The sequence below is a fragment of the Dendrobates tinctorius genome, unplaced genomic scaffold (assembly GCF_039654945.1).
Source record: "Dendrobates tinctorius isolate UK_male_01 unplaced genomic scaffold, ASM3965494v1 ptg000387l, whole genome shotgun sequence".
Taxonomy (NCBI): Eukaryota; Metazoa; Chordata; class Amphibia; order Anura; family Dendrobatidae; genus Dendrobates; species Dendrobates tinctorius.
In genome coordinates, this window is record NW_027362053.1 from 1,844,916 (window position 1) to 1,868,093 (window position 23,178).

The 23,178-nt window shown below is 49.0% G+C and overlaps 1 protein-coding gene across 2 annotated transcripts in view; it reads right to left on the reverse strand.

Moving 5' to 3' along the window:
- The window catches only part of ACY3 (aminoacylase 3), a 190,768-nt gene that overhangs the window by 122,712 nt on the left and 44,878 nt on the right, over positions 1–23,178 (reverse strand). Inside the window, exons 1-2 of one of the 2 annotated variants that reach the window (XR_012227415.1) lie at positions 15,245–15,266; positions 10,212–10,301 (exon numbers count right to left, since the gene is read on the reverse strand). The exons of the other annotated variant lie outside the window; for it this stretch is intronic. The gene's annotated coding sequence lies outside the window, so the exon portion shown is untranslated. Of the gene's footprint in view, positions 1–10,211; positions 10,302–15,244; positions 15,267–23,178 lie in introns of those variants that run through there. 2 annotated transcript variants of the gene reach the window in all.

A 23,178-nucleotide genomic window follows, 5' to 3' on the forward strand; every position in this document is an offset into this window, starting at 1 on the left:
CCACTGCACACCTGTCAACTCCATGTCTGCTCTCAAAGTGCCTGGCCGTGTATCCTCCCACAAATGCATTATGGCCTGCCTCTGCTCGCACAGCCGCTCCACCATGTGCAGGGTGGAGTTCCACCTTGTTGCAATGTCGATAATGAGGTGGTGGTTGGGAAGGTGGAGCAATCGCTGCAGCTTCTGAATACGAACGGAGTGTACAGGCGACCGGCGGATGTGCGCGCACAGTCTTCGCACCTTCTGGAGCAGGGCTGTTAACTCCGGATAATTTTTGAGGAAGCACTGCACCACCAGGTTCAAGGTGTGAGCCAAGCAAGGTATATGGCTGAGTTTTGAAAGGGCTATGGCTGCCACAAAATTACGGCCGTTATCACTAACTACCTTGCCTGCCTCAAGATGTACACTGCCCAGCCATGACTCAGTTTGTCGGTTCAAGTACTCGGCCAGCACCTCGCCGGTGTGTCTGTTGCCCAAACACATCATCTGCAACACAGCCTGCTGACGCTTTCCACTAGCTGCTCGATAGGGGGACACCTTGTGTGCAACAGTGGCAGCTGCAGATAGAGTGCTCGTACGACTGCGCTCTGTGGACGAGCTTTCGCTTCTGGAGGAGGTGGAGGAGGAGGAGGAGGGTCGAACGCCTACAGCCAACTGTTTCCTATACCGTGGGCTAGGCAGCACTGTCCCACCACCGCTGTCCCCTGTGGACCCTGCATCCACCACATTAACCCAGTGCGCAGTGATGGACACGTAACGGCCCTGGCCATGCCGACTGGACCATGCATCAGTTGTGAGGTGCACCTTTCCGCTCACTGACTGCTTGAGTGCATGGACAATGCGGTCTTTCACATGATGGTGGAGGGCTGGGATGGCTTTGCGAGAGAAGAAGTGGTGACTGGGTAGGTCATAGCGTGGTACTGCATAGGCCATGAGTTCGCGGAAAGCTGTGCTTTCCACCAACCGAAAGGGCATCATCTCAAACGAGATTAGTTTGGCAATGTGGGCGTTCAAACCCAGTGTACGCGGATGAGAGACTGAGTACTTTCTTGACCTACTCATAGTGTCTGGGAGGGTGAGCTGGACTTGAGAGCTGCATATGGTGGAAGTAGCGGTGGACAGGGCGGACTGAGAGAGGGTTGATGATGGTGATGGAGTTGGTGTTCTTTCTGATGGCCTAGAATCAGTCTTTCGTTGATATAACAGTGGGATTCCCTGACTGCTGTGGCCTTGCAACGACACCTCAACATTTGCTGCTGTGCTAACCGGTGGGCCTACAGTGGGGGAAACAATGTAGCGTTGCTGACTACCTTCGTTGTGATCAGTTGCACATGTGGCACTTGAGGTTTGGTGTTGTGTCCACGCTTGCAAGTGCATGCTGGTTAAATGTCTAAGCATGCAACTGGTATTCAAATTTTTCAGATTTTTCCCTCGGCTAAAGGTCTTTGCGCACTTCTTACAGATAACCTTGGCCTGATCATGAGGATTTTGTTCAAAAAAGTGCCACACTGCACTCTTCCTACTTTGGCAGACATTTTGCGGCCTAGCACGCTGTGATCTTTTGACCCTCTGGACAAGCTGTCCAGCAACTCTTTTGATGTTTGGAACCTGTCTTTGGAGTGCTCCGGGCCTGCCAGATAACAGCTGTTGCGATGTCGATGTCTGCTGTGGATGCTCCTCATCTGAGCTATTGGAAGCAGCACCCTCTTCCCCCAATGGATGCCAATCTGGGTCAACAACTGGGTCATCCATCACCTCCTCTTCTATGTCATGTGCACCTTCCTCTGTGTCACCGTGTATGGTGGTATAGTGTGTGGGAAGGGGCACCTGAGTCTCATCAGGGTCAGAATCTGGCTCTGTACACTGCGAGGACAATGTAGTGCTCTGAGTGAATGTACCAGCAGAATCATCCATCAGCGGCTGTGCATCAGTGCACTCCATGTCAGATTCATCTTGGCCTGGGTAATTCACCATTTCACTTGATAATCCAGGCATGGTATGTGAAAACAGCTCCATGGAGTAATCAGTAGTATGGCCTGCGTCATCCTTCAATCTTGGTTGGGGTGAAGGACACAAGGAAAGGTGTGGTTCATGAACATGAGCCTCCAATGACGACTCAGTGCTTTTACTTTTTACAACTGAAGAAGAGGAGGCGATAGAGCTGGAGGCTGAGTCAGCAATGTAAGACAAAACTTTTTCCTGATGCTCTGGCTTTAAAAGCGGTTTGCCAACTCCTAGAAAACTAAGCGTTCGAGGCCTTATGTAGCCAGACGATGACGCAGGCTCAACACCTCCTGCATTCGGTCCTATTTTGCTCTTGCCACTACCATCAGATCCACCACCAACACCATCATTACCAGCTGCCAACCCCCGCCCAATTCCACGGCCTCTTCCACCAGCCTTCCTCATTTTTGGTAGAAATGTAGACAAAATCCAACAAACTATATAGTATGTAAAACAAGGTGTCTATAGGACAGGGGAGATTTTGAATTTCTGCACACACTTTTGGACACTGGACACTTTTGGATTGTGTGAGGCCCAATGAATATCTGAGCGCTATGTGACAGGCTCGATGGCACAGCTGTGACAAAAGTGACTAGAGGATAAGGGAGATTTTGAATCTCTGCACACACTTTTGGACACTGGACACTTTTGGATTGTGTGAGGCCCAATGAATATCTGAGCGCTATGTGACCGGCTCGATGGCACAGCTGTGACCAAAGTGACTAGAGGATAAGGGAGATTGGATTGCTTTTAAAAAAGCAGTTTGCAGAGCAGTGGGTAAACAGCAATGCCAGCCTGTCAGGAAGCCTTAAAAGGCAGCCCAACAACCAACACCACTGATACACCACAATATAGCCTCCCCTTGCACTGCACACACAGTGACTGGTGTGTTGTGCAGGCCAAATTGCTAGCAGCAGAAGCAGTTTTTTTTTCTTCTCAGCAGGACAAAAAAAAAAAAAAAATTGGGATTGCTTTTAAAAAAGCAGTTTGCGGAGCAGTGGGTAAACAGCAATGCAGGAATGTCAGGAAGCCTTAGAAGGCAGCCCAACAACCAACACCACTGATACACCACTATATAGCCTCCCCTTGCACTGCACACACAGTGACTGGTGTGTTGTGCAGGCCAAATCGCTAGCAGCAGAAGCAGTTTTTTTGTCTTCTTCCCTGCCTAACGCTCTCCCTACAGAATCAGCAGCAACCTCTCCCTATACTGAGATCGGCAGAAGTAAGATGGCGGTCGGCGTGCACGCCCTTTTATACCCCCTGTGACTCCCACCAAAGCAAGCCAATCACTTGCATGCCCTTCTGAAAGATGGTGGTGACCCCTGCCTATGTCATCACGTTGCCCACAGTGTCCGTGGATCCTGATTGGCTGAAAAAGAGCGCAAAACAAACTTTTGAAACGCGACTTTGGCGCGTAAGTCGCCGACCTCGTGGCCGACCTCATCCTAGGGTCGGGTTTCATTTCATGAAACCCGACTTTGCCAAAAGTCGGCGACTTTTGAAGTTTTTCGACCCGTTTCGCTCAACTCTAGTTATATACCAACAGAATGTACCCCAGAACATGTTATACTCTATGGATGAGTAATTGAATCCAGATACATTTTTAGACGCTTTTTTGGAGTGTTATATATCACAGAAATGCACCCTAGACTATGGAATACTGTATGGGTGAGAAATTTAACCCAGCCAAATTTAACGCTTTTTTGTAGTTTTACATACCATTGTAATGTACCAATAACCACATTAAACTGTATGGATGACTAATTGAATCCAGAAATACAATTGGAACGTAAATATTTTGAAAGTGTAGTTTATGTACTTCTACACTGATAAAGGCTTTGCAAAACGAAGAGGACAAGAAGTACAGAAAAATCTGTTTAAATATTGCAGAAATATTTTATTACAATAACGTCATATCATCACAATCAATAACAATTGCAAAAGTATATGGACAAAAGGATTTAAGTGAAGGACTCGAACAATGGTAAGTCTCAGGTAAACACAGATTGTATACGGACCAGGAAGTCACATTCCTAAAGAAGTTGTGTCCCAAAGGTTCATGCTAGAGTAATCTCTAATTAATACATGTGTTGCAGCATATAGAATGATATATAAAGGCAAAGTGCCATTAATCCATCCACACATATATAGAGGCACACATTATATATGTAAATTGTCAGGAATATATGAATTATTTCCTATCATCCTAGGTACACAAACAGGCTGCCTGTTACTCCTCCCCCTATTGGTTTGTGAAAAATCCAGTACCCACTGCAATCCCCCTCACACTGCTGCAGCCCCCTCAGTCTGCATCTGTGAAATTCTATCCACTCCCCCTCCCTTCAGCAAATGGTAACTTCTTTTGCATGCCAGCTCTGGCAGAGTTAAGTGTGTTTTTTTTCCCTTCAAAAGATTCCTTTGTCTATCAGGCATGATATTCTAGGTCAAATTTAATAACAAACAATAATCCTAGAAATGTCAAAATGGATTCCCAGGACTGGAACACATAGAGCTACACATGGCAAGGTTTTGAGGCCTTTAGGGCCATCAGAAACCTGGGAAATGAGTTTCTGCCCCCAGCAACACTCAGACATGCCATATTTGATCACAAAAGAATGGTCACTTCACAGGGGAAAATGTGATGGCCCTATCATCGCCCTATGAGCTTTCCAGCCAAAGATATGGAAGATAGGAGTTTTTATGAATTTTTCAAAAGGGACATATGTCTTTTAACCCAGCCCACCAGTGAGGTCAGCAAGGGAGGAGTCCATAGGTTTGTGGGCAAAGCATAAAACTGAAAAGCACATTTGGGGAGATGTCAGACGCCAGAGAGTCAGCTTGACAACAGGCTGTGCTGCTGACCCATTGCTTTGAGACAGCTCTCCTCTTTATCGACACGTCATACCTGTGACTGAGAGAGTAAGTTTCATATTTTAATCCCTTTAATATCTGACTGTCTGTACATATTGTATTCTGTCTCCTTTTGTAATATCTGTTACCGCTGCTGTGCCTGCCGCTGCCCATCGGCCCTCTACCCAGTCCGCTGCTGCCCGCTCTCCTTCTGCTATGGATGGCTCCTCCGGCTCTGCTCCTGGGTCCCGACACGCTGTCCTCGCTCGGCCCCGCCATGCTCCTCCATGACTTCCAGTCACACACTCTGTCGGGACTTCCCGGCATCCGCGCATGCTCCCTGGGATCCTAAGAGGGCGGCAGCGCACCTCCCCAGCTTTTTATTCCCCCAGATGCCGGAATTCCTCATCAACTTATACGGATAAGGCATAGGGTATTTTAGGCTACCTCCCCTAGGCGGAGGTGCTTGGTTGTCGTATAGCTTTCCGTTTAGTGACTCAGGCCGGCATCTGCTCCTTTGTGCGCTTGCGCTCTTGCACGCTCATGCCCTGCTCTGCCAGCATCCCGTACACCCGTGCCCTGTTGCACTGCTCTGTCTGCATCCTATACGTCAGTTCTCCTGTGCGCTGCTCTGGCAGCATGTCCCTCTTCCCTCTAACACTCTCTCTCTGCAGTTGCCTCCTGCTTCAGCTCTCCTGGAGTCCTGGCATCCTCCTCCAGTGTTTGTCCTGGGTCCATCTATCCTCCCTGGATCTGTACCCCGGGCTCCTGCACACTTGTGTCCACTGTTCTCCCTCGGTCCCTCACTGTATCGCTCCCCGTTCACTATCTGAGCCGCCCCTCTTGGTATCAGCTACTGTGGTCCAAGAGACCTCTGGGCTTGCCCGTGATGATCCCTGTATAGGGGTCGGTCTCCATTAGGTCAGCTCGCCCAGGGGTAGGTCTGTGCCACGGTCCAGAGGGTCCACTCTAAGTACTCACTTCACAGAGGTGTCACAATATCTTTTGTATTTTTGTAAACACTGCCGATATGGAGTAAACTTATAAATTTACTAGTTTCATTCTTTTTGCTCTATGATCGAACTGTCACATTCTCCGCGCAAATTTCCGCTACCTTGGGTTTGTTCCTGACCCGATATAGGCTTTGCTCAAATGAGGGACTGGTGACAGAGTGGCATCCTGGTGTTATTGGTGAACCTTGGCAGTGACGGATCAGAGGGTTATATGTGTATTCCCAGCCTGGGACCAGTGATGCACATACCACCCTCAGTGCAGAGTGCCCGATAGCCAGTACGTGACCTCACCCAGAGGTGTGGAACCTCACTCTCAGGTAAGGAGGGAGCACCAACCTGGACTCAAACACCTGCACCCAACACACACTATAGCAGCAGGGCACCCTGGGCGTACCCTAAGGGAGGATGGTCTCATCCCAGGCTGGGTAGTAAAGGGTGTTGGGGGAGTGGGTGGAGATAGTAGGAAAATAGGAGGCGCTTAGACAGCGGAACCGGAGAGTTGAGAGAGTGTAAAGAAAGTGGAGATACATGTGGTGAAGCAGCTCCCTATCAGGAGGAGCTGCAGAAGGAGAGAGACAGACAGATAGAAGCCCCGGAGGGCAGAAAGGGTTCTTGGGACACGGGTAGTGAAGGTCTGTAGGTACAGCAGGTACGCGGGATGCAGTGATGAGACACGAGACGGTACATGTACTGTTGGTGGTGGCTTTTATATATATGGATGCCGATGGGGCTATCCTGAGCAACCGAACAAGATAACAACAATTGTCCTCGCAGGGACCAAACACAAAGAAACACGGGTAATGAGAACACGACTAACCCGGTGAAGGCCGGTCACTATAGGGCCGCAGTATGGCCGACTACAGGTCCTTAGTTACTATGTGTCACTTATCCATCCTGACGTCCCATGGCATACTGGCCGATGATGCTTCGGCATCGCAGCCGCTGGGCCCAGCCGCTGAGGATCTGGTGGAGGCTTCAGGCGTTCCTACGCCCAAGCAAAGTGGGGGCACAACAGGCCCTAGGAGAGTCCTTTGGCGGGGTTACCCCCCCGCGGAGGCAACGGAATCCCGCCTGTTAGCAGGAGGATAGAGGCCGCAGCCCACTGGCAGGGACGAGCCACAGTGATGCAGAGTGGCGGCTGGCAGGACTGGAGTGAAGCGGTGTTCCTCGGTCGGTCGGCTCGGTGCCGTCTCCCTGCGGTCCACAGTGAGTCTCCCTCCCATCTCTCCTGCCACTGTCTTCCTCTCTGGTGGCTGCTGGAGGCTCTTGCTCTCTGGCGCGCTTGAGATCTCCTGCTCTTCCTCTGCCGATCTGCTGACTCACCCCCGCTAGCGTTCTCCGCCCCTTTTATATTAGCTCCTCCCCCAACCGTTCTAGAAGTCTCTCCCGTCTGTCCTCTAATTCCGTCCCCCGGGAACAGACCCCTAGGAACCTTGGTGACGATCCCCTTGGTTCTGGCCAGGACACGCGGCGGGGGCCCTTCCTCCTACACTCCCCCGCCCTGTATGCTCGCCAGTCCTTGGGCGGGCCTGGGTTGGCTTTTTGAGACAACAGTTTTCGTTGCCATATTAACTGATCTTGCTCGTATCGTTCAGGGGATTTGCAGGCTGTTGCCCGCTTGGAGCGTCTTGGTTCGACTGCGGTGGAGCTTTCCGGAGTGGTGGAAGGTGGTGGGCTGGTTGGTCCTGGAGGTTCGACGGGGCCTGCAGAGATATCAGTCTTTGGTGGACCCATTTGTACTGCTGGGAAGTCTTCCTCGTCGTCCAGGTCCCAAACCATTGGCAGGGGTTCGGGGGCCTGGGGAGTGATCTCGGGTCGTACGGGGTCAGTGCACGTGCAGGGCCGTAACATATTATGGTGTACAGCGTGAGTAGGGAGAGCTCTGTCTTTTTCAGGTTGTATCTCATACACGGGCCCGTCGAGGCTTATTCGGCGCAATACTCGATAGGGACCCTCTTCCCACCGGGGTTTAAAACTTGTTCTGAGGGCGTTGGTCCAGCACGAGTACTCGATCTCCAGCTTGGAGGTCGATGGGTGGAGGCAGAGTCCCACCTGAATGCTCTAGGTCCTGGAGCTTGGTATGGACGATTCGGTGGAGGGTCTGTAGTTGGTGCCTGTGGTTCCGGACCCATGACGAAACACCTCTCCAGGGTTGTGGTTCTTCCGTGTTCAGTTCTACCTCCGTAATTCCTTTACCTTCTCGTCCAAATAGCAGCGAGTAGGGGGTATAGCCGGTGACTCGGTGTACCCGGTTGTTATATACCCACACAAGTTCGGGAACGTACTCAGGCCAGCGGGCCTTCCGGTCGATCTCCAGGGTGCGCAACATTTGAATGAGCGTTTGATTAAATCGTTCGCAGGCCCAGTTTCCCTGCGGGTGGTACGGCGTGGTTCGGGATTTATCGATGCCATAGAGACGGTGTAATTCCTCCATGACCTTCCCTAGGAAACACGCTCCCTGATCGGAATGTATCCGTTGGGGGCAGCCGTACACTTGGATGAAGTTCTCTGCAGTTTGATCTTGGGTGGCAGGGGCTGGCTGGCACTTTTCAGCCTGGGGGGCAATCACAAGGCAGTGGCCCTCGAGTTGCGTTGGCCCTCCTTTTCCCTGCTTATCTCTGGCCATTGCATTAAAGCAGCAGAGATAACAGGATTTAAAACTAGGCTGGTACCTAGATATGGGAACAGTAATGAGCTTGCTGCATAGATATGGGAGCAGAACCAAGCTTACTCCAGAGATATGGGAGCAGAACAGAGCTTACGCCAGAGATATGGGAACAGAACAGAGCTTACTCCAGAGATATGGGAGCAGAACTGAGCTTCATACAGAGATATGGGAGCAGAACAGAGCTAACTCCAGAGATATGGGAGCAGAACAGAGCTTACTCCAGAGATACGGATCAGAACGGTGAATACTACAGAGATGTGGGAGCAGAAAGGAGCTTACTACAGAGATATGGGTGTAAAATCGAGCTTACTACAGAGATATGAGAGCAAAACCGAGCTTACTACAGAGATTTGGAGCAGAACAGAGCTTACCACAGAGATATGAGATATATACAGTGCGATGGCCCCAGTTCCCACCATTAATATAGTGCGATGGCCCCAGTTGCCCATATATATAGTATGATGGCCCCAGTTCTCCCCACATATCTAGTATGATGGCCCCATTTCTCATCACATATAGTATGATGACCACAGTTCTCCCCATTTATATAGTATCACGACCCCAGTTCTCCCCATATATATAGTATAATAGCCCCAGTTCTCCCCTATATATATAGTAGGATGGCCCCAGTTCTCCATATTAAAAATTATGAAGTTTATACTCACCTCATCCTGATTCCTGGCATTGCAGCCTCCATTTTCTCTTCCGGTCCGCAGAGCGTCATGAGACATGCCTGCGTGAGCACACTGAAGTCTCAGGAAGCTGCGACCTGCAGCTTATGAGACAGACCAGGGCTTCCACTAGGAATTTCAGGGCCCCATACTGGCAAAATTTTTGGGGTTCCCTTGAGACTCCACAGTCCCACCGCCCACTCTTGGAAAAACTCAACTTCATCACCACATCCTCACCAATCAGATATTAACAGTTCCCATCAAACACCAGATCACATTCATAACCAGCAGCTTTTGTTCTGGCCAAAATAATTTTTAAGCTGGTACCACGACACGGTAAACTCTTTCGGCCGGGCCCTACTCTACACTATTAAAAATAAATATATATTTAGGTATTTTTCTTTAAGAGAATGAGTCACATACATTTACATTTTTTTTAAACAACCATTAATACCACATACAAGGGACAAACATCGTCACACCATGACCAGACCACATATTACCACATACTAGGAACAAATAACGCCACACCTTGGTCAGACCAAATATTACCACCACATAGTGACTGAATACTACAATACTGATCATTAATTAAAAAACCCACAATACTAAGTGCCATTATATACAGGAACTCTGTATTTTCTGTCATTGTACGAGAGAGAGAGAGAGAGAGAGAGAGATCCGCCGGTAATGCAAATCAATGGGGGAAAAAACAGATTGGCCAAAAAAAGGCGGATCCGTTTTTTTTTGCAAAAACGACGGATTTTGACTGATGGTCAAAAACAGAAGTGTGAAACAGGCCTAATACAGTGATCACCAGTGACATTATACACAGGAGCTCTGAATATAGTGTCAGTGTACGGGTAATACAGGCATCACCAGTGACATTATACACAAGAGCTCTGTTTGTAGTGTCAGTGTACAGGTAATACAGGCATCACCAGTGACATTATGCACAGGACTGCTGTATACTGTCAGTGTACAGGTAACACACTGACTCACCAGTGACGTCTCTAGCTGAAGTCCTTCATCTTTGCTTTTCTTTTTCATCCAACACAGACCGCCATCACTTCTTCCAGCCAGGACTCATGTCTGCATAAAATAACACAGTTACCTAGAGCACTGCTTCCAGAGCACATTCCCTACTTTTTCCCTTTCTTCTACACTACACATCTGTGATGTCTGCCTGCGGTCTGGGCTGCAGCCAGACAACACCCCGAGAAACACTGATACCCTTTACCCCTATACAGGGATCTGGATTTATAGCAGAGCCCAGGAGGTGCTGTCTGAATAGGAGCAATGACCAGAGCAGGACGGTCGCCAGACAGGTGTTCCAACACAGGACACAAAGGCAATGATATCCGAGACTAAACCAGTCAGGCAGAAAAGGTATAAAAACGGTAGACAGCTGCAAAGACAGATACCAGGTCGAAGCCAGAGTCATAAACCAGGAGAGTCGCAGAGGTACAGAATCGTTAGGCAGAAGCAGAGAGTCAGAATCCAGGCCGAAGTCAGTGTCATAAACCAGGAGAGTCGCAGAGGTACAGAATCGTTAGGCAGAAGAAGGGTCAGAAGTCCAGGCAAAAGTCAGAGTCAGTCAACAGTAATACACACAGTAACATGCAGGGGAACCAAGAATATATCCGGCGGCCTGCAAGAGCAGTCCCAAGGTATTTGAGGGATCAGGTCATCCCTCACAGGCCCGTGGGCTGATGATGTCATCTGGACCGCCCCCAGGACCAGGCTGGATGGTGATGCACCAGCCCCTTCATGACTGACCGAGGAGCGAAGCCTGTGTCCAGCGGACGCCTGCGCAGGACCCTCATGACTATCGCCGCCATCACTCGGGGTTGAAGCACAGCGCCTCCCAGAGACCAAGGCCGGGACTGCAGGCCACGGGTCAGACGGTGATGTGATAGTCCGGCGCCTCCTACTGGCCGAGGCCGGGACAGCAGGCCCTGAGTCTGGCGGTGACGTGACAGTACCCCCCCCCCCCTCTAAGAGGGGCCTCTGGACCCTCAAAACCCGGTTTGTCAGGGTGGAGGAGGTGAAACCTTCTAATCAACCGCTTTGCACGAATGTCACTAGCGGGGACCCAGGACCTCTCCTATGGGCCGTAGCCCTTCCAATGCACCAAATATTGTACCGAGTTTCTCACTAGACGGGAATCAAATATGCCTTGGACCTCGTACTCCAAGGCGCCCTTAACCAAAACTGGAGGAGGAGGGGACTGGACGGGACGAATTGGGGAACGGTATACCTTGAGGAGGGACTTATGAAAAACGTTAGGAATTTTAAACGACTGCGGGAGCTTTAACCGAAACGCTACCGGGTTAATTACCTCTAATATTTCATATGGGCCGATGAACCTGGGACCCAGTTTGGCTGACGGTACCTTAAGTTTGATGTTTCTTGTAGAGAGCCAAACCTTGTCACCAACTCCCAGGTGCGGCCCCTGGGATCGTCGTCTATTAGCCGCCGAAGTCTGTCTAATTTGAGCCCCTTTTATATTAGAGTTTACTTCGGACCAAATAGTCTTCAGACGATGTATATTTTGCTCAACCCCTGGGATTTCCGACATCTTGGCCGAAAATGATCCAAAGCGCGGATGTAGTCCAAGGTTACAGAAGAAGGGGGTAGTTTTGATGGAGTCTTGGTATCTATTATTGAGAGCGAACTCTGCCAATGGCAAATGTTCCTCCCAATCTGACTGATGTGCTGAGACATAGCAGTGGAGGTATTGCTCCAGCGTTTGGTTGGCACGCTCAGTTTGGCCATTCGTCTCGGGATGGTATGCCGAGGAGAAGGACAACTCAACACCAATACGTCTACAGAACGCCCTCCAGAACTTCGAGACGAACTGGGTACCCCTGTCAGATACGATATTTGCCGGAACGCCGTGCAAACATACAACGTGAAGAACAAACAACTTGCTTAAGGTTTCAGAGTTGGGTAAGCCGGACAGGGGAACAAAGTGAGACTGTTTACTGAACCTGTCCACCACCACCCAAATGCAAGTTTTCCCCTCGGAGGGTGGCAGGTCTGTAATGAAGTCCATGGAGATGTGGGTCCATGGACTTTCAGGGGTGGGCAAGGACTGAAGCCAGCCGGTAGGACGGTTATGGGGGGACTTGGCGCGGGCACAGACTTCACACGCTGAGACGTACTCCTTACAGTCCTTGGCCACCGTTGGCCACCAAAAGTTCCTGGTTACCAGCCTAGTGGTATTATTGAGACCAGGGTGGCCTGCCAGGACGGAGTCGTGAGATTCTTTTAACACTCGTAAGCGAAAGGTAGCTGGAACGAATAATTTTTTGGGGGGCGTAGTGTCAGGAGCTCGTTCTGATGACCTACGGATCTCCTCCAGAAGGTCCAGAGATACTGCCGACACGACAATGCCATTAGCCAATATGGGACCTGGTTCATAGTCCTCGGTGTGTGTGTGACAAAAGCTGCGGGAGAGGGCATCTGCCCTCACATTTTTGGTTCCGGGGTGAAAGGTGATTAAGAAATCAAACCTGGAGAAAAACAAGGCCCACCTGGCCTGCCTAGGGTTTAGTCTTTTAGCCGACTCTAGGTAGGTTAGGTTTTTGTGATCGGTAATAACAGTAACTTTGTGTTTGGCGCCTTCGAGGAAGTGGCGCCATTCCTCGAAGGCCCACTTGATTGCCAATAGTTCTCGGTTGCCGATGTCATAGTTTCTCTCCGTGGCAGAGAACTTGCGGGAGAAAAAGGCGCATGGACGAAGCTGAGTGAGGGATGCAGTGCCTTGTGAGAGCACTGCTCCCACTCCGACTTCGGAGGCATCTACTTCCACAATAAACGGGTGGTCCAAGTTTGGTTGAATCAACACCGGGTTGGCCACGAAGCACTCCTTTAGTGTAGAAAAAGCCCGGGTTGCCTCAGGATTCCAATTAGTCACGTCCGCCCCTTTCCGGGTAAGGTCCGTGAGTGGCTTGGCAATCTCTGAGAATCCCCTGATGAATTTGCGATAATAATTCGCAAATCCCAAAAATCGCTGCAGTGCTTTCAGCGATTTGGGTTGTACCCAATCCTTAATGGGTTGAATCTTGGCAGGATCCATGCGGAACCCCTTGCCTGAGACCATGTATCCTAAGAACTGCACCTCTTCGGCAAAAAAACCCACATTTTTCAAATTTCGCGAACAAAGAGTTTTCGCGCAGTCTTTGCAGTACTGAACGGACGTGTTGAGCATGTGTCACAGGGTCAGCAGAATAAATCAAAATGTCGTCCAGATATACGACGACATACACCCCACAAATATCTCTGAAAATATCATTGACGAAGTGCTGAAATACTGCAGGAGCGTTACTGAGTCCGAAGGGCATTACCAGGTACTCAAAATGGCCAAGGGGTGTATTAAAGGCCGTTTTCCATTCGTCCCCATCTCTTATGCGGACCAGGTTATATGCCCCCCGGAGGTCAAGCTTAGTAAACCAGCGAGCTCCCAGTAACTGATTAAACAGATCAGGAATGAGTGGCAGTGGGTATTGATTTTTTACGGTTATGGCGTTCAGCTCACGGTAGTCAATGCATGGTCTGAGTCCACCATCTTTTTTCTCTACAAAGAAAAACCCAGCTCCTACAGGTGAGGTGGAAGGTCTAATGAAGCCCTTTCGAAGGCTGTCTGCTATGTATTCCTTCATGGCTACACGCTCAGGACCAGAGAGGTTGAATATTCTCCCCTTAGGGAGACGGGCACCAGGGACCAATTCAACAGGACAATCGTATTCTCTGTGAGGAGGTAGTTTCTCCGACTCCACTATAGAGAAAACATCTTCATAATCCCTAAACGCATTAGGGAATAGAAGGTGTTTTAATTTTAATCTGGTTTACTGAAAAAGACATACAGTTTCTCTGACACCGTGGACTCCAGCGCACAACGTCACCTATGCGCCAGTCAATAACCGGATTATGTTGGTGCAACCATGGCATGCCTAACACAACTGGATCTGATAAATTGTGTATAACAAGAAATGACATTTGTTCGTTATGTAATGTCCCCACTGACATAGAAATTTCGGCAGTAACGAATTCCACACCTCCTTGGAATATAGATGTACCATTAATCGCAGTAGTCTGAATAGGCGCTTTAAGCCTTGACAGAGGTACACCAAGGCTCTTAGCAAATAAAAAATCCATAAGGTTGCCAGCAGCCCCACAATCTACAAAAGCCTTCACACACAGACGTTTCTTAGCAAAAGAAAGGGAAACTGGTAACAACAGTTTGGCCGCATTTGTGGGCAATACCTGACCCCCAGAGCTGTCCAGGGGGTGATGATCCCGGAGTGTGGATTTCCAACAGCCAGCATTTTCCTTGAAGCTTCCAGGCTGCAGCATGCTTGAGCCTGAGAGTGATCTTCTGGGCTGTGCAATGTAACAGGTGTTTGGGCCAAGAATCAGCTCAGTCAGGAGGAAGGAAAAAAAAAAGGTGAGGAAAACTGCTTTTATATGTGTTAAGTATAGACACAAAAAGCAGTTTTATTTTTTGGGCCGGATATAATGTGACGTCTGCCTGCGGTCTGGGCTGCAGCCAGACAACACCCCGAGAAACACTGATACCCTTTACCCCTATACAGGGATCTGGATTTATAGCAGAGCCCAGGAGGCACTGTCTGAATAGGAGCAATGACCAGAGCAGGACGGTCGCCAGACAGGTGTTCCAACACAGGACACAAAGGCAATGATATGCGAGACTAAACCAGTCTGGCAGAAAAGGTATAAAAACGGTAGACAGCAGCAAAGACAGATACCAGGTCGAAGCCAGAGTCATAAACCAGGAGAGTCGCAGAGGTACATAATCGTTAGGCAGAAGCAGAGTCAGAATCCAGGCCGAAGTCAGTGTCATAAACCAGGAGAGTCGCAGAGGTACAGAATCGTTAGGCAGAAGCAGAGTCAGAATCCAGGCCGAAGTCAGTGTCATAAACCAGGAGAGTCGCAGAGGTACAGAATCGTTAGGCAGAAGAAGGGTCAGAAGTCCAGGCAAAAGTCAGTCAGTCAACAGTAATACACACAGTAACACGCAGGGGAACCAAGAATATATCCGGCGGCCTGCAAGAGCAGTCCCAAGGTATTTGAGGGATCAGGTCATCCCTCACAGGCCTGTGGGCTGATGAAGTCATCCGGACCGCCCCCAGGACCAGGCTGGATGGTGATGCACCAGCCCCTTCATGACTGACCGAGGAGCGAAGCCTGCGTCCAGCGGACGCCTGCGCAGGAGCCTCATGACTATCGCCGCCATCACTCGGGGTTGAAGCACAGCGCCTCCCAGAGACCAAGGCCGGGACTGCAGGCCACGGGTCAGACGGTGATAGGACAGTCCGGCGCCTCCTAGTGGTCGAGGCCGGGACAGCAGGCCCTGAGTCTGACGGTGATGTGACAACATCTGAATACAGAGGTACACCCACAATCAACATATAATTAGTTATTATCAACCCACCATTCCAAATATAAATTATAATCCACCACTGTGCACCCACTAACTATAAATGCCACTTCCCCATTTTATATATATATTAATTAACACCTGTACTCTTTCCCCCAATTCATTACCAGACACTTCATTCTCAAGGCCCCCCACTATGTACCTCCCTCTCTAACCCTAACCCTGATTCATTATATTTACATGCCCCTCCCGCCTCAATTCATTGTCATGTCTTTCTCTCCCACCCTCTATTCATTATCAACTGCTCTACCTCACATTCAATACATCATTTACTCCCCCACTCTCAAAATTCATTATTTGCTCTCCCCAGCCCCACCTTCAATTCAACATTTTCTCTCCTCACCCCCCCACCTTCAATTAAATTGCTGTGCCCCATCCCTCACACTGAATTTATCATTTGCAGTCCCCGTCCTCTCCCCCACTTCATCATTTACAGTCCCCTGTTGTGAGTTCATTTTCCCCTTCATTACTGAGGCCCGAGGAACTCCCTCTTCTGGTAAAGAAAGGTAGTGAGCCTGATTATCAAACACCTGATGTTGATGATGATGACTGGCTGAGTGGAGTTACTGACTGGATATAAGGCTGCCGACGCCCTTCTGCCCTGCGGGTGATTTCTCTGTGGGATCCTTGGAGACCAGTCTGAATTCCTGCTCCTCTAAAGCTAAGTTTGCTGCTCGGCCTTTTGCTTTGGTGCTTTGACTTTGTTTTGCTTTGTTTTTCTGGATTTCTGCCATTCCCTGCTGGGGTGTGCTGAATTCATTTAGCTCTGTCTTCTGAAAATACCTGAGTGCTGATTTAATTTTTGAAGCCTAGCTGCTTCAGGGCCTTTTTCATATCAGCTTGTTGGCTTATGTCTTTGATAGGGTTTTGGCAGATTGCAGACAGCAGCCTTCCTGTCCTTTCCTATCTAGGTAGTTTTGGGCCCCGTCTTTGCTCAGTCTGTCTTTCTGTCTGTGTTAGTGTTTTCATCTTGCTTCACCGTCATTATATGTTGGGGGCTGCCTATTGCTTTGGGGTCTGCTCTGGGGCAGTTTAGATTTCCCCTTTCTTTCTTTAGGCCTATGTAATTCTCCGGCTGTGATCGAGGGGTCTAGGGCATCGTAGGAACCCCCCACGGCTACAGCTAGTTGTGTTGATAGGTTCAGGGGTCTGCAATCTGATAGTTGCCAACTTCTCTGGTTTTCTGGACTTAGCTTGTATTTCTGCTTTTGCCTCCTACGGTGACTCATTCATAACAGAATCACCCGCCATACCGCAGATCCTAGGGTACTCAATAGCAGTTAAGAATTGTAAAAAAAAAAAAAAAAAAAAAAGTGTGTATATTTTTTCCTCTATATCTCTGAGGCCGTAGGGGGAATTTTTTTTTCTCTCAATGGAGATAAAGCAATTGTCTGATCGTGTGGAGCAGCTCGTTGCGGAAGTGCGGGGAATTTCCGCCTACCTTGCTCATTCACATGCTGCTGAACCAAAGATTCCTACACCTGATGTATTTTTTGGGGATCGGTCTAAATTTTTGAATTTCAAAAATAATTGTAAATTATTTTTTGCCTTGAAGCCTAACTCGTCAGGGAGCTCCGCGCAGCAGGTTAAAATTGTCATCTCTTTGCTGCGTGGCGATCCCCAGGATTGGGCGTTTTCTTTGAAACCAGATGATCCTATTCTGACTAATGTGAACGCATTCTTTCAAGCTTTGGGGTTGTTGTATGACGAACCTAATGCCATTGATCAGGCTGAAAAGACCCTGCTGGCATTGAACCAGGGTCGTGATTCTGCAGAATTGTACTGTCAAAAATTCCGAAAGTGGGCAGTACTTACTACCTGGAATGATAATGCCTTGGCTGCTCTCTTTCGGAAGGGGTTGTCAGAAGCCATAAAAGATACTATGGTGGGATTTCCTGTTCCCTCTGGTCTTGACGATTCTATGTCATTAGCCATTCAGGTTGATCTGCGTTTGCGCGAACGCAAAGCTGCACGAGAGGTGTTGCCACCTGTTGAACAAATGTCTGAACCTATGCAATGTGATAGAGTTTTTTCCAGAGAGCAGCATCAGGAGTTCAGAAGGCGTAATAAGTTGTGTTTTTTCTGTGGAGATGCCTCGCATATTATTTCTGTGTGTCCTAAACGAGAGAAACGCTTTGCACACACGTTTTCTGTTGGGGGTGTTCAACCTAAGTTTCTTCTGGCTATTACTCTGATCTGCTCCCTGTCCACATTTTCCGCCAAGGCTTTTGTGGATTCAGGAGCAGCCCTAAACCTAATGGACTTGGATTTTGCTAAACGTTGTGGATTTCCGATGACACCTCTGCAGACGCCTATCCCTTTGAGGGGGATTGATGCTACTCCTTTGGCTAAAAATAAACCCCAGTTTTGGACCCAGGTGGTAATGCGGGTCGCCCCAGACCATCAAGAAAATTGCAGATTTTTGGTGTGGCATAATCTGCATGATACTATTGTTCTGGGGTTTCCCTGGTTACAGATTCATAATCCAGTGTTGGATTGGAAATCTGTGTCTGTGGTGAGTTGGGGTTGTCGGTGTGCCTTTAGTGAGGCTCCGGTGTTTTCCACCTCTCCTCAGTCGCATGATGTTCCTGATTATTTGGCGGACTTTTATGATGTATTTAGTGAGAATGAGTCTGCGTCTCTGCCTCCTCATAGGAGTTATGACTGTGCAATTGAACTGAGCCCGGGGTGTAAATTTCCCAAGGGTCGGCTCTTCAATTTATCTGTACCCGAGCACGAGGCTATGCGATCCTATATTAAGGAGGCGTTGGAGAAGGGTCATATTAGACCATCCTCGTCACCCTTAGGTGCCGTTTTTTTTTTTGTAGCCAAAAAGGATGGATCATTAAGACCTTGTATTGATTATCGTGCCCTCAACAAAATTACTGTTAAATATCAGTATCCGTTACCCCTGATTTCTGATCTATTTTCCAGAGTTAAAGGTGCTTGCTGGTTTACCAAGCTTGACCTCAGGGGGGCGTATAATCTTATTCGCATTAAGCATGGGGATGAATGGAAGACGGCGTTTAATACTCCGGAGGGACATTTTGAGTACCTGGTGATGCCTTTTGGGCTCACTAATGCCCCTTCTGTCTTCCAGAGCTTCATGAACGATATTTTCCGAGATTTTGTCGATAAATTTTTGATTATCTATCTGGATGATATTTTGATCTTCTCCAAGGATTGGGATTCTCATGTGGAACATGTTCAGACTGTGTTCCGGATCTTGAGGGAGAATTCCCTGTGTGTAAAAGGATCTAAATGCCTTTTTGGAGTACAGAGGATTTCTTTTTTGGGATTTATTTTGTCCCCGTCAACTATTGAAATGGACCCGGCCAAGGTACAGGCTATTCACGATTGGGTTCAGCCCACTTCTTTGAAGGCCCTCCAGAAGTTTTTGGGTTTTGCTAATTTTTATCGGAAATTTATAGCAAAATTTTCTAGTATTGCCAAGCCATTGACTGATTTGACTAAAAAGGGTGCTGATGTGTTAAATTGGTCTCCGGAGGCTGTTTCTTCCTTTCAGGAGCTGAAGCGAAGATTCACCTCCGCCCCGGTTTTGCGGCAACCTGATGTCTCACTTCCATTCCAGGTAGAGGTGGATGCTTCTGAGATTGCTGCAGGAGCTGTTTTGTCCCAAAAGGATCCTGTAACTTCTAAAATGAATCCCTGTGCTTTATTTTCCCGAAAGTTCTCTCCATCTGAACGTAACTATGATGTGGGGAATAGGGAACTGTTGGCCATGAAATGGGCATTTGAGGAGTGGAGACATTGGTTGGAGGGAACTAAGCATCAAGTCGTGGTCCTCACTGACCACAAGAATTTGATTTACCTAGAGTCGGCTAAGCGCTTGAACCCTAGACAGGCTAGGTGGGCCTTGTTTTTTACACGTTTTGATTTTGTGGTTTCTTTTCTTCCTGGAACAAAGAATGTCAAGGCAGACGCCCTCTCTAGGAGCTTCTTTGCTGATTCTCCTGTAGTGACCAAGCCTGCTACCATCTTAGGCGAAGGGGTAGTTCTTTCTGCCATCTCGCTCGATTTGAGACATGCTCTGGAAGAGTTCCAGGAGGACAGACCTGAGCGTTATCCCAGTGGAAAGTTGTATGTTCCTGACCAGTGGAAGAAGAGAGTGATGTCTGAAGTTCATTGCTCTGCTTTGGCTGGTCATCCAGGTATTTTTGGTACTAGAGATCTGGTGAGTCGGTTTTTTTGGTGGCCCTCCTTGTCTCGTGATGTCAGGAATTTTGTGCAGTCCTGTGGGACGTGCTCCCGGTCTAAATCGTGTTCTCGCTCTAGTGGGTTGTTGATGCCTTTGCCTGTCCCCAAGAGGCCATGGACCCATATTTCAATGGATTTCATCTCTGATATGCCTGTCTCTCAGAGGATGACTGTTATTTGGGTGATTTGTGATAGGTTCTCTAAGATGGTTCATCTTGTACCACTCCCTAAGTTTCCGTCTTCCTCTGAGTTGGTGCCCCTGTTTTTACAACAGGTGGTTCGTTTGCATGGGATTCCTGAGAACATTGTATCTGACAGAGGAGTCCAGTTTGTGTCTAGATTTTGGAGAACTTTCTGTTCCAGGCTGGGAATTCAGTTGTCCTTCTCCTCTGCTTTTCACCCTCAGACCAATGGGCAGACAGAGAGAACAAACCAGACCTTGGAGTCATATTTGAGATGTTTTATTTCTGCTGATCAGGATGATTGGGTTTCATTTTTGCCCTTGGCCGAATTTGCTTTAAATAATAGAGCTAGTTCTGCCACTTTGATGTCACCTTTTTTTTTTAACTTTGGGTTTCATCCTCGATTTTCTTCAGGGCAGGTGGAGCCCTCTGCCTGTCCAGGTGTTGACACTGTGGTGGAGAGAATGCACCAGATCTGGGACCAAGTGGTGGATAAGTTATCTCTCTCCCAGGAAAAGGCCCAGCGGTTTTCCTACCGACATAGGACCATTGGTCCCCAGTTTAAGGTTGGTGATATGGTGTGGTTATCATCAAAAAATATTGCTATGAAGGTGGCTTCTCCTAAGTTTAAGCCTAGATTTATTGGACCTTACAAGATTGTGGAGATTATTAATCCGGTCTCTTTTCGTTTGGCTCTTCCTGTCACATTTAAAATCCATAATGTGTTCCATAAATCTTTGTTGAAGAGGTTTGTTGAACCTGTTGTTCCGGGGGTGGCACCTCCAGACCCTGTATTGGTTGAAGGTAACATGGAATATGAGGTAGAGAAAGTACTGGATTCCCGTCTGGCTAGACGGAGACTCCAGTATTTGCTTAAGTGGAAGGGTTATGGTCAGGAGGATAATTCCTGGGTCTCTGCCTCTGATATTCATGCCAAAAGATTGGTGCGTGCCTTTCATCGGGCTCACCCTGATCGCCCTGGTGGCGTAGTTGAGGGTTCGGTGACCCCTCCTCAAGGGGGAGGTACTGTTGTGAGTTCATTTTCCCCTTCATTACTGAGGCCCGAGGAACTCCCTCTTCTGGTAAAGAAAGGTAGTGAGCCTGATTATCAAACACCTGAGGCTGATGATGATGACTGGCTGAGTGGAGTTACTGACTGGATATAAGGCTGCTGACGCCCTTCTGCCCTGCGGGTGATTTCTCTGTGGGATCCTTGGAGATCAGTCTGAATTCCTGCTCCTCTAAAGCTAAGTTTGCTGCTCGGCCTTTTGCTTTGGTGCTTTGACTTTGTTTTGCTTTGTTTTTCTGGATTTCTGCCATTCCCTGCTGGGGTGTGCTGAATTCATTTAGCTCTGTCTTCTGAAAATACCTGAGTGCTGATTTAATTTTTGAAGCCTAGCTGCTTCAGGGCCTTTTTCATATCAGCTTGTTGGCTTATGTCTTTGACAGGGTTTTGGCAGATTGCAGACAGCAGCCTTCCTGTCCTTTCCTATCTAGGTAGTTTTGGGCTCCATCTTTGCTCAGTCTGTCTTTCTGTCTCTGTTAGTGTTTTCATTTTGCTTCACCATCATTATATGTTGGGGGCTGCCTATTGCTTTGGGGTCTGCTCTGGGGCAGTTTAGATTTCCCCTTTCTTTCTTTAGGCCTATGTAATTCTCCGGCTGTGATCGAGGGGTCTAGGGCATCGTAGGAACCCCCCACGGCTACTGCTAGTTGTGTTGATAGGTTCAGGGGTCTGCAATCTGATAGTTGCCAACTTCTCTGGTTTTCTGGACTTAGCTTGTATTTCTGCTTTTGCCTCCTACGGTGACTCATTCATAACAGTCCCCCACTTTAATTTGAAGTCCCCTTACTTCATCCATTGCAGTCCCCATCACCCTCTCACTTCATCTGCAGTGCCCCTTCATCAATTGCAGCCCCTTATCCCCCTTCCATTTCATCATGTGCAATCACCCCTCAGACACACTTCATCATGTGCAGTCCCCTTCCCCCACACTTCATCATGTGCAGTCCCCCTTACCCCCCACTTCATGTGCAGTCCCCCTTACCCCCCACTTCATCATGTGCAGTCCCCCTTACCCCCCACTTCATCATGTGCAGTCCCCCTTATCCTTTCACTTTATCATGTGCAGTTCCCCTTATCCCTTCACTTCATCATGTGCAATCCCCCTTACCCCCCAGTCATCATGTGCAGCCCCACTCCCCATCATCAAGTGCAGCCCCCCTCCATCATCGACAGCCCCACTTACCCCCCTCCATCATGTACAGCCTCACTTACCCCTCTCCATTATGTACAGCCCCACTTACCCCCCTCCATCATGTACAGCCCCATTCACCCCTCCATCATGTACAGCCCCATTCCCCCTCCATCATGTACAGCTTCACTTCCTCCCCTCCATCATGTACAGCCCCATTCCCCTTCATCATGTACAGCCCCACTTCCTCCCCCTCCATCATGTACTGCTCCACTCTCCCCTCCATCATGTACAGCTCCACTCTCCCCTCCATCTTGTACAGCCCCACTCACCCCCTCCATCTTGTACAGCCCCACTCACCCCCTCCATCTTGTACAGCCCCACTCCCTCCCTCCATCATGTACAGCCCCATTCACCCCTCCATCATGTACAGCCCCATTCCCCCTCCATCATGTACAGCCCCACTCCCCCCCTCCATCATGTACAACCCCACTCCCCCTCCATCATGTACAACCTCACTCCATCATGTGCAGCCCCACTCACCCCTTCATCATGTGCAGCCCCACTCACCCCTTCATCATGTGCAGCCCCACTCACCCCTCCATCATGTACAGCCCCACTCACCCCTCCATCATGTGCAGACCCACTCCCCCCTTCATCATGTGCAGACCCACTCCCCCCTTCATCATGTGCAGACCCACTCCCCCCTTCATCATGTGCAGACCCACTCCCCCCTTCATCATGTACAGCCATATTCACCCCCCTCCATCATGTACAGCCCCATTCCCCCCCTCCATCATGTACAGCCCCACTCCCCCTCCATCATGTGCAGCCATATTCAACCCCCTCCATCATGTACAGCCCCATTCCCCCCCCCTCCATCATGTACAGCCCCATTCTCCCCCCTC